The sequence below is a fragment of the Cygnus olor genome, chromosome 7 (genome assembly GCF_009769625.2).
Source record: "Cygnus olor isolate bCygOlo1 chromosome 7, bCygOlo1.pri.v2, whole genome shotgun sequence".
Taxonomy (NCBI): domain Eukaryota; kingdom Metazoa; phylum Chordata; class Aves; order Anseriformes; family Anatidae; genus Cygnus; species Cygnus olor.
In genome coordinates this window covers 29,820,871-29,834,562 of record NC_049175.1, presented here as the reverse complement: position 1 = coordinate 29,834,562, position 13,692 = coordinate 29,820,871, and positions in this window count along the sequence as shown.

Below are 13,692 nucleotides of genomic sequence, written 5' to 3'. Positions count from 1 at the left end.
TACAGAGAAACAATCTTTGCCTCATGCAGTTTACAATCTTAATTAAGGGAACACCTGAAAATGCTTGTGGGGAAAGCAGAGGTGAAAAGAGATTCATCCAGTTTCATTCTGAAGGCTGTCAGGAAGACCACAGCCGCTCTCAGTCCAGGAGTCTGTACATTGTCTTCCTAACAGAGCTGAGATAGATCATTTCATTGTTCTGGATCAGACACATTTCTTAGCTATTAAGCATCTCTTTGTGTGTGTTTTGTAATGAATTGTTGAGTTCATGCAATGAGAGGAAATGGAAATTGTGTTGCTGCTTTATATTTTATGAAAAAATGCTGAGACTGAAGCCTTTGCTGAACAGTCTGCTAATTGTGCAATATTACATGTGATTAAGGCTGCTGAACAACTGTCCTCTGTTAAATAACACTATGAGACCAGAAACACAGTTAATACAAGATTCTAGTCCAAGATACAATGTCAGTTCGAGACTACTCTTTAATTTCAGAAACACTTTCAACAATTTTTTCTTGCTTAACATGGCAGGAAGATACATTCCTCCTCCACTTTCTCAATTCCTTTATACCAACCAAAAAAAGTTCTAAAGCATGCACCATCTTTTTCTCAGACTGAATAAAGATTTTGCTTCAGATCTACAGAAGTCAGCCAAGTTTGTAAAAATCAACATTCAAAGCAAAGCTAGGCTCTCAACAATCCTTAACCATGCAAAAGGTCTATTCAAAAGCACAACGATCAGTGTGCATTTGTCCATTAAATGCCAAATTTCTTCTTTAGTTATAAATACATAAAAACTAAAATGAAAATACAAGAGAAATGCAAACCTATATTGGGCATGGTTGTTCCATGAATTTAGAACAAAAGCACAAACAGGCCATCAGAAATGGACTAGGATGGTTATAAGAGGTGCAGAGAATAGTATGACAGTACTCTTACTGCTTGAACAATCCTATCTAAAAGCCTAAACACAATTATAAAGGTTTCTAGATTTAGAACAGCAAGGGGTAAATCTTGTATAGATATCTCCTGGCTAAAAAGTAACAAGCTATGAAAATGAAGAAATGCAAACCTTTTGGCTGTTGTACATCACATCGATGCATTAGACATTTCATAACCTTGGGAAATGAACAATGTACAAATGCCAATATTGGTTCTCTTCTGTCCTCATTTGATGGGATTTTTTTTTTTTACATCAGATGAAGTTAACAGATCTGGCTGAGAGAAGTCAGATCTGTCAATCCTTTCATCGTTACATGCATATCTGTAAGTTCCGCTTTTCTTGGAAGTGTAACATTTTACACCCTTCATCCCTCCAGTTCTTGACATAGAAAACATTTACACTTCTGAAGGGCTAACGTACTAAAAATCTTTCATAGAATTAACAACTTAAAAGCATCTGAATAACTCTTCAAAATTTTAAGTCACTGGATAAAAACAGATAGTGAGAATACAGAATGGAGTAATAATGTAGAAGGGATATCAAACAAAACCTTTCAAGAACATTTCCGTCATATTGTTAGCTATTACCATCAAAACCTAAGTACTAGTATTCAAAAATACTGATACATTTGTGTTCATCAGCAAAACGGCTTTAAGTGTATTTACAGATCTATATGGTTGCTGTTGTGAGGCATGGTGGCATGGATAAAGGGAAAAAGCCCTCAGAGACAGACATCTTCATTTTTTTCAGTATTTCTACTGGACCCTGAGGACAAGAACACAGCAGAATCCATTCGCCTTCTCTACACACACACACACACACACACACTTCTCTGTTCAGCTTCCCCTGTCCTACAGGCTGATACCAATCAAGCCTTGCTGCAGAGAATATCTTTCAAAAAGGATGCTTAGTCATATTTAGGGTATATCGTGCAGATGTGTTTTTGCAGTGATGCTGAGAACTATACAACCGGCTGAATAGAAGAGGAAGAAAAAATACTACCTTTGTGGTTGACCTCTTTGCAGGGATATTAGGAGAAAAAAAAAAAAGTTTTCCATGCCCTTTTCCTTGGGACAGACATTATCAGACTCAATAAGTAAAAGGGGCCAAGCTCTGCACTGCTTCCAGGGGTATTTAGATCTGAGCCAGCCTTGTGACATATTGGTAAAATTAGCATGTAGGTTGCTGTAGCAGAGGTAATAACGCCAGAATGAAGTTTCAAGAGCTGTTCTAGCTCAACATACTGGGGCAGTGTACAGGCTTTATGGTGTGCAGTGTACAGGCTTCTTAATGAACCTTACAAGTAGAGCTGGGGTACAGACTTTCCCTTTTCTTTCCAAATACATACATAACACCTTGGGTGAAGGACAATATTAGACTTTTTTTTTTGTTGTTTTCCTAAATCCCATGCTAATTTTTCATTGAGTGATACTGAGGCACCTGAGCCACTCTAAGCCTTTCTGACACTATGAAAACCATCAGTCTATTCCTTGAAGTAAAAGAAATTTATCCCTACTCAGCAGATTCTAGTGCTAAGAGAATAATGTACATTACAATTTTCTGTTCTTATTTGTCTTAATCAATAAACCAGATCTTGGGAGGCATATTTTTAAGCTTACAAAAGTGGTAAGTCTTCCCTTCTCTACTCTTTTTTAATTTAGAAAGAAATAAAATCCACAGAAGACTCATTGGAACCCTTCTAATATGAAACCTTCATAGAAAATCTCAACTTTCTTATCACCCATGCTTGTATTTTGCTACAGCAGTGAGTCAGGTTTATTACCATCATTTTCAGTAAGTATTGGCAAGCAAACTGCAAAACAACAAAACCAGCAAAAGCTGTAGAAAGCTTATCAGACTCAGAAAGAACTTACAAACAAAGGAGGAAAATAACATTTATGTTGTTTTATCAAAAATATCTGGAGAAAAGCGAATTAGGGTCAGTTCTATATTTTCATCCGTGTGCATAAGTTAATGTGTAAAATCTATTTTACAAAAAAAAAAAATAGTCAGACTTTTACTGAAATAGTCCTTCCTTTGCAGAATTTTATCATTGGGAAAAAATGGGATTACATTTTTTAAACAGTGATGTTCAAACTGCAGATTTGCATCAAGAGTAAAATACACTTTGTCTTCTGGTTTGTGTAAAGATGAAAGAAACTTCAGAAAATAAAGAGAAGCCAGGCAAAACCTAAATTCTATCAGCAATGACAAAATGTGAGCTTCTATACATTTTTAATTCAGAGGGGGAAGAAAGAAAAAGTATGGAATGAGTTTTGAAGTTTCAGACTTTAAGAAAATTAATGTAAATACATTGATCAGTTCAGCAGCTGACTCGGTCAGAGGGGAGCAATTACACCTGAAGCCATCAGTGTCCTGTGACAAGTATGTATGGGAAAGTCAAACGCTCATTTGACCTGTTCATGAGATATAATACTGGTTGATACTCTCCTGCAGATTTCATAAGTGCTCAAGGAGAACCAGCGAGTTACAGACAAGACTTTAAGGTTATACAAAATCTCAAGCTAATGTGAAATAGAAACATCTATAAAAGGCAGTTGGTAGCCAGGTTCAGTCTTAGCGATCGTTTCAAGCCATGCTCTTTGTGATTGATAAGCATCTTTCATGCTTTCACATTTTTAGGATTAAGTCTCACAGAAACTAGGTTTGAATACCTTCTTTTTTTTCCAGCAATGAAGCCATGAGAATACTTTTATTCTGAATATTTCTTCAATTATCTCTCAAGTGAATACCCATCCTTCAATCAGCTCAGCGAAACTGCTTTATAAGTTACACTTCATAAGCAAAATTAATTTGCTGGCTCACCCAAGGCAACTTTATTATTGTGTTCCAGACTTTATGCACAGTTTGGTCGCAAAGCTATGTGTACCTACCCAGTGTTAAGAGACTAGATCTAAAATGTGTTAATATAAAGGTTTTGAGAGTAGGAAGAATAACATGTTAAGAAATTGGCATTTCATGACAGTATAATACAATTCTTCTCCATCGACATTGATCTTGACTCTCACTACAACTCTTTAATCATTTTTTTTTTTGGTTTGGTTTTTATTTTTTAAGAAAAAGATTTAAATGTCTGGTTTACACTTTCCACTGAGAGATGTGTATCTGCACTTCACACTGAAACCTTGATGCATCCTGCAATATATTCCAAATTATCTGGAATATATTACAAATTATCTGGAAAACACTTGTATTTTCCATTGCAAGTGTCCTTTCTTCTGAGAATTTTTCTATATCTGTTCTGTTGCATTTCATTTTCACTGCTATTCCTTCTGGAGTTTCTCACAATCCTGCTTAATCTTGACTAAGCTAGAGCATTTTTCTTTGTCAGCAAAGCTGCATCTCACAATTCAACCTTTCTAACACATCATTAGTAGGTATACTGAATTTATCCAATACCCTTAATGATCCCAAAGGGACACCACTATTAGAAGTATATTTTCTAGCTGAGAAAGCGTTTACTTTGAGTTATTTTCTCTCATTCCTTTCTAAATCAGGAAATTATCTTTAGGATTCGTGCCACTGCTACCTTTATTTCTTTATTTGTTCCCTTTATTCATAAGTTTCAGCAAAATGCTGAAAAATGTGTTTGATGGTTAATGAAAATCCATTGCCTTTACTGGGATTTACACTCCTCCTTCAGAATTTAGCAGAGTTTTCCATGTTTTTCTGGATAAGGCTAGTTTGCTGAATGATGTTGGAAAAAGCCTTACTCAAACATTTTGAAAATCAAAACAAACCATATGATCCAATTTTCTCTTATCCACTATTTTTTATTTGCAAGACTTAGGAAGACTACATTTACTATTATTAATGGCTTTCTAGTTTTTCCTCATCACATTATTCTTTACCCAAGAGCTTCATACCTACTACACTGATTTCTTCCAAGACTGCTAAAGCATGACTTCTCAGCCCATATTTTCAGGCTGACAAATTCCATCTCTAAAAAAACCTCACAAAATGTTGGGTAACTGTTAAATCAACCCTACAATAAGTATTCTGATTAATAAACTTTTCATCTTCATATTTATATCACAGTTCAGCTCCTCTGGGTTGATATTGCCTAACCTTAATGATTCCATTTCAATATTAACTCACGTTGTTTTATTACTTTTTCTTATTTTTAAAAATATCTAAAACCAGCTACTGCAGTGACCACTAGAATGCTTAATTTTTCTTCTTTTTTTTTCTTGTTTGAACACTGTAAAGAAATCATTTGTTTTTGCTAAAAGATTTATTTCCTTTTCAGGTACTACTTTTGGAGCCTAGTGAATTTTCCTGTTGGTTCTCTTTTAAGTAGCTAAAATTATGTGCACTTCTCTGTATACTCAGCTAACACTTGAGTATCTGGGTGATTAAACTTGGGAAAGCGATACTTCCAAAAAAAGGAAAAACAAGTGCATCAAGTAGGCTGCAACAAGGAAAATGAACCAGTGATTGTAGTAGGCATAATGGAATAAAATGGTGCTCATTTTTTGCCCTTTAATTTACATAAAATTGGGAAAAATGAAAGGCTATGCATGCATTGATCCTTGTCTTGTCTTCTACAGAGATGTCAAAAAAGAACTGAGTAGATTCAATTTTTCCCTAAGTATTAGTGTCGAAACAGGCATTATATGCCAGGAACCTAAATGGCATATTGCATTAATTCAGTGAAATTATTTTCAATAATTTGGAAGAATAATTCTCATGTATAAATATAATATTTTGACAAGCACAGAAGCAGTTATTTAATTAGCTTAATATATTAATTTTCCTGAAGATGTGAAGTAATACCTTCTATGTTTGCAGTTTGAAATAATGGTAGACCATGCCCGGGGTGACATCTGGCTGCACAATTTGAGGGTGGACATGCATCACAAGAGGAAAGGGAGAACACAAAGTGACCCATCAAACATTTGAAATACAGAACCACAGATACAGCAGTCTGAGGGGTAACTACCTAGACATTATGGTCTTGACACATTAGTGTGACCAAAATGATGTTACAGTAATGGGGCTGGATAAACAGCAATGAACGTCAATGCAGAAAGGCATAGCACAACCTAGAAGAACAGACAGGAAAAGTCAGGTGTTGTGGCTTCTAAAGGGTGTGTTTCCTTCTGAAGCCTAGGGAAAAGTGATAGGAAGGTTTGTTGAATACCAGTTAAAATATGCAAGAGAATAAGAATAAAATTATCTTAATTATGGGTATAAACCAAAGATTTTCTGATCAGGAAGCATTTTTACTATAACAACTACTGGAGACGTCCAATGGCCAGAAACTACAAATACCTAAAATGGCAGGACCTAGTGGTTAGATGGGAGTATAACCAACTGGGATCTGCTGGAAAAAGCAGTAAGGCAGGACATAGACTCAGTTCTTTGAACACACTAGCTACTGTATTTTTCTTTCACAAAGTGGAGGAAATTACACAGAAATTAGCTATTTTAGATTTAATTCAAATTCTTTCAGAGGAAATGGTTGAGAATCTTAAAGTGGAAGTTAATTGAAGTGAAAGAGATCATAAAAATGATAAGTCTTCCACTCTTCGTTTAAATTGCAAATAACAAAATAAGGGTAATGGACTTCAAATAGCTCAGGGAAATGCAAGTATCTGAGAAGAGATAAGGAAAAAAGAAATACACAAGATAAGGGCACAACAGCAAATTATCCTAACAGGGAGGAAAGATTAGAAGTACAGCAAAAATTAACATGATTGCATTAAGAACTCTTTAAACGATCTGAAAATCTAAAAGAAAATCAAAAAGCAGAAATAAGGACACATATATGATGATGAGTATAATGAAATAGCACAAACAGGCCAGAATAAAATAAAAATAAAATGCTGAAGCACAGAACAAGTCACAAGTTCCATGATAATATTCACATTCATTTCAAATGGGACAGATCTGTGCTTGAAATACTAATAACTTCTATAGTGGTACATGTCAGAAGACTACTGTTTTCCACAAGGATTATGCCATATCACAACAGCTTGTCCTTGGTTTTGATCCTTTTTTGCTCTCTGATTTCTCCATCTCTTACTGATGCTTTTCTTACTTAAGTCCCCAAAAAATGATTTCACAAGCTCAAAGCAAAGACAGTGGAGTTTCATTGTCACAGGCGCTCATCCCAGCCCCATTGACTTCAACTGTCCACTGTCATTACAAGGTAAGGCACGCATATGGCCCGCTGAAATTAATTCCATGTATCGGTTTACTTCTGTCAAAGCTGTACATGGCCACGCTAAATATTAAAAAGAAGTTCAAAACAAGATTACAAAATACAATTTTTAATTACATCTTATGGAGCACTTTTGCGGTTTCATCATTGCCAAGAAAAGTTGTTAATGTCCATCAGTATCACGATGGAGAACCACAAAGTTATAGGTAACAGACTGGATTGGTTATACCACTACTTACAAATAATTTTGTTGTGCCATGAAGATGAATATCTTCAGGCTAAAAGAAAGTCTGAGAATAGGAAGGATCAAAAAAAATCTCATTGAAACACTGTGGAAGCACTCTTATTTCACAAGACTTTTTTACACAGCTGTATAATTAAATTTACTGTGTTTTGTGCTTCTGTATTTTCTCTCATTCCTTCATTTTTCCAGACTATGAGAAGATTGTTGTGTCATTTACCAGAAAATAAAGTGAGAAAAAACATAATTTGGGCCAAAACATTTTCCATCTGTTCAAATAATTCAAATGTCTATTTACACTGCCAAAAATAATTTGTAATAAACTTTGTTTGAATAATTTACTAACTGAAGAGCTACTGTAACATAAGACAAGTTATAAAGTTTTAACTTAAGTTTCAATCTGACTCACCTCCTTCATTGTTTTTGTCAGCTTAAATACTTTTTATCTATAATTCCCAAATTTGGCCTGTCTTCATTTATCTTCTTTGTTCTTTGGTGGGTTTTGTTTGTTTGTTTGTTTTTCACGTTGTTCTTGTGTTAAGGGCAGTTGGAAGTTACCCTAGACTAAAAGAAATTCTGCAAATTACTCCTTGCTTTTACATGAGGAGAATTTCAGTGTACCCACCCTAAAGGAAAATGTCACATAGTAAAACAGAGCTTATAAAACTCTTCTGATGATAATTAATGACACTTTTTATATTTGAAAGAGGAGTTTTTCTAGCATACTGTTAAGCTGTTGTTTAACAGTCCAGTCTACCTTTATTTTTAAATAAAAGTATAGATGGATTTTAAAATAAAATTTTCTCAGCATTTCACCTACTGCTTTCATTTTGCTGTATCTGGATTACTTTGAAACCAAACCAAACTGAAACAGAAAATAAGTTGCATTCTTTTTTTAATTATTTAATTCTGTTGTTAGTATTCATGGTTCTATCAACGCAGCATAGTACGGAGATCTCATGTAAAGAATATGACCAGCATTAATGCCTTACAAAATTATACAGTGTTACCTACATCACACATCATTCTGCAGTAGTCTGACATGGTCCTAATACCTTATGGTTCGGTGGTTTGTCTCAACATGAACACACATGTGCACACACACATGCTCAAACATTATTAGCATACTTCTTAAGTTCTGTAACTGTAGCAGCCTTTAAAAAAAAAAAAACAAAACTCACATCCCCTCACCTATATAGACACCTTATTCTAGAAGCTGCCTATACAAAGAACTAAGATCCTGGTGATACTTCCCCAGCTGAGAGGGACAATGTCCAGGAAGGCACCATAAATGCCTTGAATAAAAAGTCCGTTTGATGTCCAAGGTTGCATATAAATACAAATACAAAATGAATGACAATTTTATAAATAGCAGACAATATGGATGTTTCCTGTGAGGGCAAAAACGGATGCCCACATCTCTCCGAAGAATGTCAGAAAATTATACAAGTAGAATGACAGCTTGTCATTTGCAGGGTAGGGTTAGACTGTGCTTTCAGCATATTTTTGTTGTCTACAATTAAAAAGAATAAACTTCTCAGGTGCTGTAGTCTGGGACTTGAGGCAAAAAGGCCATAAGTGTCAACATGTATTTAAGAAACTACTATCTCTTATTTGTGTCTTTCTTGATAACCCATTTGGTGATCACCCTCCTCAGTTTTCATGTATTTGAGTCATAAAATGTAATTACATGTTGCTAGGTAGCAAGGGAATAATTCTGGGGAAAAAAAAAAAAAGTTAAATAAATCTGTGTAAAAAAACAACTATGGAGGGGAGCAAATATGTGAACAGATTATATTACTTTGAGCGCTGGGCAAAAATAGAGCCCTCACTCCCCAGACCTCCCCAAATGTGCTGTTTGTGCAGATTGGATCCTTTTTTTGCTGGATAACTCTCTGGCCTTACTTCTGAACCTTCTGGCATGATGTCTATGGAGAAGTACAACATTACGGCTTCATCCAAGGCCTGTCTTTCATGTGCCTGTGTCAGAGGACTTCTGAAATGTGAAGGAACCAGAATGGTCCTAAAATTAAGGGACAAAGAAAGAGGGACTGCAGAAGAGTCTGTCATGCTCTCTGTTATGGTTGCTGACTTTCACGTATGCAGAGAAATACACACGTAATTCAGATGGCTTGTCAAGGGAAATATGATTGAATTATCTCTATAGCCCAGCTGAAAGGTGAAATGATGAGCAACCTGGAATTAAATTAAAAACCTAAACCCATTAAAGTATTCAGATTTCCCAGTCCAAGATAAAAGTGAAAACCTTTGAAATTAAGCAGTCTTCCTACCCTTATCTCAAGCTGAAGACGCTGCTGCTTTGGATAACACAAAGGAAGCCAGCCTGGATTATTGCTCATTTGAACACTGGTTTTCAAATGCACCACATTTTCCTCAAGAAATGAACGTTATTCATTTCAGCTTATGCTGGATATCAAAGTAGCTGTAGAAAAGGACACAAAATAAATTACCAGGCATCCTTTGATCCCAACACACTGCTCTGCTTCCCCACTCCAGAGAACAATGAGAAGGGACCAAATCTCTTCCTTATTCTCAGCACAGTGCTGCATATCCTGAGTCTTTCAAAGCTCATTCCTTTTCTGAAGAATGTCTTTATTCATAAGTCAATAAATTTGAAATTCTGCATAAGATTTCCTCAAATGCAGGTTTTCTCACATGATCTCTCCCTTGCCTTCAGCACCATTCCTCTTAAAATATAATTCCCAAGACCCACCTTGTCTGGCTGAAAGAGATGAACACATCCCTCTCTTTGAGCAATCAAACTCTGTTCATCCATCCCATCACAATGAAGTATGTTGCTGTACAGAAGTATTCCATTCTTATACGCAATATAAACAAGAAAATAAAAATGATTTTCTGTTTAAACTGGTTTTTATGTTGGGGCAGTTACACTTCTGCTGCATCTGAAATGAATCCTTGCCTGCTTTCATACGGGCAACGTCACACTGAATCACAGCCTGATGACTTTAAAAACTGGAAAACCATGTGATGAACTATATTATCTCACAAAGTCATATTCCACATAGAGTCAAAAGGGATCAAAATTGAACTCCTTAAATACAACAATAAAAAGCCCTTCACATATTACATAGTGAGACCAGTTCTCTATTTTTTTGTTCATGTAATGCACTCACATCACTTTCATTATGCCTGTTTGCTCTCCAAGTGTACAAACACTTCAGGGCAGTCATTCTTGCTTTGAAATTTGCATGGCACCAGAATAATGAAGCCCCAGTCCTAACAAGGGTCAGTGGAAACAACAGGAGCAGAAATATTTACTGCTGCTACTACTGCTATATTATTGGAAAAAAAATGGCATTTTTCAGTTGCATTTTGAATACGTTGAAAATCAAAGGCAAGCTGTTTCATAGCCCCTGGTCCCTTCTGTCCCCATAATGGAACCAACTCCATCCTGGAGTGACCAAGGAGCAATAGCAAACTTCTCTGACATGAGCTGTATCAAGGGACATAAAATTATCAGAAGGAAGCTAAGGGAAGAAATAATTATTATCAAGCTTTTACAGTCAGACTTTTCCAATAATATTTGTAAATCACTTAGAAAATCTTCAGTGGAGGAAAGTTATTAAAGTGCCGTAGTTTTACTCCTCAAGCACTTGCCTATATGCCAGATAGCAATTTAGATATCAATGGAGATTCCCCCAATAAACAGTTTTTAAAATTAAACATAAGCCTTTGTAATGGTATTACTCTTTCCATCATCAAAATATTACGCTGGTGTAGTTAAATTTTCCCATAGCCTTAGGTTTTGGTTCTTCAGAATTAAGTATTCCATTTCAAATCCACATATGGTATTTCAGTGATTTACACCTCATCTAATTTTGCTAGACGTCAGAAGCCCTTTTAATGAGTGCTTGGAGGGTTTCATTCCATTATAGTTCCAGAGAAGCTGATGCTGCATTTTCTTTCAAATTCAAAAATTTAGTTGGCTGACATCCAGCTTGCAATCAAATAATAATGAATTTTTAAAACTACTTCTTCCAAGCAGAATCTCAAGAATGAAATTTAAAAATACAAGAAATGTGCCAGATTTATACAAGTCTTCAGAGCAATTGTCCAAAAGACAAAGTGCATTGCTGTAATTTCTCTAAAATAGAACCAGTAACCTTTGGGATATTTCTTTCATCTAATCAACTGAAAATATTAACAATTTCACATGTTCAGTGTTCCTGCTATATTTAAAAAAAAAAAAAAAAAAAAAAAAACAACTAAATGTGAACATAGTCTGAAAAAGCATCTATTTAAAGCCTGCTGTACTGCTCGCTCTCTACTGCATTGGACAGGATGGAAGTGCAGAGGCAGAGTAGCAAGCATAGTCAAGAAATAACTGAAGATAAGCAGGATTGGTTTCTCAGAAATGATGACAGAGGTGAAACACTACACAAGGCATGAAGAGGCTGAAATTCTTGTCTTCATTCCATCACTGATTTTCTATGTGTCTAGTTACAGCATTTCCCTTACCTTTAATTTCCAAACCTTGAACAGCCTTTGTAATGCACCCTATCTTCCATCCATCTTCTCCCTCTGGTGCCTACCTATTCTCGCAAAAGAAAAGGTGCATCTCTGTATAGCTGTAAACAAAGGGAAAAATAAAAACAACCCGTGAATGTTTTCACAGACTATTTGGAGAACAGTGAACAGAGAATTTCCCAGTTAGCTTATGCCAGTTTTGAATGAGTTCAACTTTCCCCACCTTTTATTTCATTGCTTGCAAGAATTGCTTCAATTTTATAGAGATGACTTTCATAAGCTAAAATACTATTTATCGTCCTAGTGAAAAGTATATGACCATATGGCATATATCTCATGTATACTATTGATTAAGTGTCTCACTAGCAAGTTATGTTGTCAAGACCTGCTGAGGTTGCCAGGTGCTTCTTGTGAAGATTTTTGTAAACACATTTACCACCCACAGGTAAAAAAAAGTTATTTATTTACTTGCTTAATACCATGTAGTTCCAAACATCATCTGATCTATTAGCTAAATATTTATAAATAAAATAATAAAACAGTAGACTCTAGCAAGAGCAACAGTTTAACTAACACTCCACTCTCCTGCATATAACCAAAATCCTGCCATCCTATGCAAGATGCTTTCCTGTCCATTCTGGGAGTAAAAGGACACTGATGTCCCCTTGATGTCCCCTTAGTTCTTTACATAAGTCCTCAGGATATGTGAGAGTTCAATATTTATACAGGAATTATTTTCATTTACGGAAGGGTAGGATTATGTCTTTGGATGCAGTGATCCTCTTTCAGTTCCTTTTATTACCATAGAAATATAAAGCTGGAAGGGAGGTCATCTAGCCCTTGCCTCCTCTTTTTTTAATCTAAAAGGATCCTAGTTCATAAAATCTTTCTTCTGAGTTCATGTTTTCTAGACCTCTGACTGGTCTCGACCGTTTCTTACATCTCTGCTCCAAAAGCCGCATTCACAGCTGTTCCATTTTACTGGAAGAGAATTGCTTCTAAGGCAAAATAAAGTTTATTATTTAACTTTCCCTTTCCTTTTACATGTGTGTGTGTGTATTTGACCAACAGTGGTAAATCCAACTATAGTACAGATTTTTTTTAGTTCCAATGTTAAGCATATTCCCTTTTAACATGTATGCATAATTCACTCGTACATAGTTATGTAACACACTTTAGCATTCATAAACACTACTTCATTTTGTGAATCATGTTAAATTACATTTTTTCATGATTTTAATGTGCATTCCTTCACTGTGGACTGGAATTACCTTGATATAAAGCACTTTGCAAATGATTTTTCTGTGTTACCACATACACTAAAGATGAAGAAATGGAGTAATATAATTTTTACCACTGGATAACTGAGATAAATCTTTTCTTATGACTTGTTTAAGAGAGCAATGCACTAAATCAGTACATTTCTATTATTTTCATAAAATTAATATGGTAATCAGTCCTGGAATCATCATAACATCCTAAAACATAGGCACAAATTAGGACATCATGACTGACTGTGATCATTTCTATACAAATGTTTTTCAGTTCTTCCTGTTGTTTGCATTATTTTCTTTATATGTTACCTTGAAATGTATTTGAAAGCACACCTCTTAAAAGGTACTCAGTATCTAATGACTCTGTAGACTTCTTGGTTTAGTGAGCATTGAACTCTCCAGTCCTGCAAATGAAAGGTTGGTCTTGGTGTCATCTACATCACTAAGTAAGTACAAAGGAAATACTAAATGGTAGTAAAAATCTCAACAGAACTCCTTATTACTTACTGTTCTCTGCATCACCCCTCAGCTGAATACA